We start from the raw sequence: 2,500 nt of genomic DNA on the forward strand, positions 1-2,500 counted from the left end.
AACATAACATAACATAACCTAACCTAATCCATATTTACCTAACTTAACCTAATCTAACCTCACCTAACCTAACCTAACCTAACCTTATTTAACCTAGCCTACCAATATTTATCTAAGCTAACCAAACCTACCCCTACCTAACCTAACCTACCCACATTTACAATTACAACGCCTGAACAATTTCGTCTCTGTACCATACACCTGTCTAATATACCTTCACCTTCTATCGTAATACACTCAGTACGCTTCTATATCTATAATGACTCACACCTGGCCACACTTCTACCAGTACTCCACATCTCCCTACGTACAAGTATCAGATTCACATTAAATTCATATACCTCGTCCACTGACTTTCCATCCACTTATTATCGTCCACTTTCAGACCTGGCCAATATTCTACCTGTATCTCACGTACAGCTAACATAACCACAATTACCCACACCTATCTATAATAGTCCACCTTATAACTGTCCATCCTTACAGCACATTTGTCTATCCATACCTATACACATCACATGGCATTGTTTACCTGCATCCCACACCTGTTCATTATTCCAATCATAGCTCAATGTCTTTCCATCTCAACGCAACACCTGTCTATTCGTACGTCCATCACTCACTTCCATACCTGTTTAATCGCTTACCTGCATCCCACACCTGTCCATTATATTCTAACTTCACTTTCCCACAACCCAAAACACTTCCATCCCTCGGAAGCACTATTAGTTTGCATCTCCATCACTCATCTTAATACCTGGTCATTCAATCCCACACCTGTCCATTGTATTCAAACTTCATTCACCTATCACTCACCTAATACCTTTCCATTCCTGGTAATATCCTACCAATTATCCTCCGTTCACTTTCATACCTGGTCAATCGGTCCCAATCTTCACTTACCCCTCACTCATGCAACACCTGTCCATCCATACCAATCATCCCTCACTCCCTTCCCATGATGTCCTCAATTTGTCAACACCTGCCCATGCACCAAACCATTCCACCGTATCCACACACCTTGTACTAAACCCTCAATCTATCCACACCCCTCCACATCACCCACTTTTCCAGCCCATCCACACAGCAGTCTATCCACACCACCACTTCCTAATCCCGTCCGTCAGCCATCACCTGCAGCATCCAGGCCCTCACCTGCCCACATGTGTGCCCATTACGTCCCCTCGCTGCAGTGAAGTTAAACGCCCGCACATTCCGCATTCATGGCCACCCACTTGGTCTTTCGAAAGGGTGGAGAGCAGAAGGAAGGACCAAAGCAACAGATAACAAGGCCTTTGACAACGGCAGGCAAACGAGGAGCAGGAGGAGGAGGACATGGAAGAGGGGAATAGGAGAAGACAGAGGAAAGTGAACGACGAGGAGGAGGAAGAAGAGGAGGAAAGTGGAACATGAACAGGAAGTAAAGACGAGAGAGAGAGAGAGAGAGAGAGAGAGAGAGAGAGAGAGAGAGAGAGAGAGAGAGAGAGAGAGAGAGAGAGAGAGAGAGAGAGAGAGAGAGAGAGAGAGAGAGAGAGAGAGAGAGAGAGAGAGAGAGAGAGAGAGAGAGAGAGAGAGAGAGAGAGAGAGAGAGAGAGAGAGAGAGAGAGAGAGAGAGAGAGAGAGAGAGAGAGAGAGAGAGAGAGAGAGAGAGAGAGAAGAGGAGAGAAGAGAAAACAAGAGAAGAGAAGAGAAGAGAAGAGAAGAGAAGAGAAGAGATAAAAGAGAAGAGAAGAGGAGAGAACAGAGGAGAGGACAGGAGAGGACAGGAGAGGAGAGGAGAGAAGATAAGATGAAAAATATATAATAATAACAACAACAACAACAACAACAACAACAGCAACAAGGAGGAGAAGAACAAAAATAACATAAGACGGATTATAAAGACAAAAAAAAATAAATAAATAAATAAATAAATAAAATAAAAAATTGCTTGTGGCAGAAGATTGAAGAGGATGAGGTGAAGGACGAGGAGAACAAAGAGACAGGGTAGATTGAGGATGAGGCGAATGGGGAAGAGGGGATATGTGATAAATGAAGGAATTACCAAAACTGCGAGGGACGAGCGAGATGAACAAGGGAGATGAAAGGAAGTTAGTAGCGAAACCGTGGAAAATGCAAGAAATGAGCTAAAGATCAAGGGAGAGATAAGACACAAGAATCAAAATACTTTCCGGGAAACAATAACAAGAAAGAAAAGACGAAAGAAAGACGAAACGAAGAACCAAAAAAAAATAAAGGATGAAAAAAAAATAATAATAATAAAACAAAGACACTATCATTTCAACACAACGGAGATGAGAAGAAGCAACCCGTGATAAACAAAGGAGGAAAGAACAACACACAATTAATGAAAGCCCTACAAGGAAGGAAAGAATAAAGATGACACGGAAGGAGAGGAAACAACGCAGGAATGGGGAGCAGAAGTAAGAGCAATAAAAAGGGGAAGAATAAAACAATGCGCAAGAGTGAACGATGAAAGGGAGAAAGGCAGAGAGAGAGA

Source organism: Scylla paramamosain, chromosome 37 (genome assembly GCF_035594125.1).
Source record: "Scylla paramamosain isolate STU-SP2022 chromosome 37, ASM3559412v1, whole genome shotgun sequence".
Classification (NCBI taxonomy): Eukaryota; Metazoa; Arthropoda; class Malacostraca; order Decapoda; family Portunidae; genus Scylla; species Scylla paramamosain.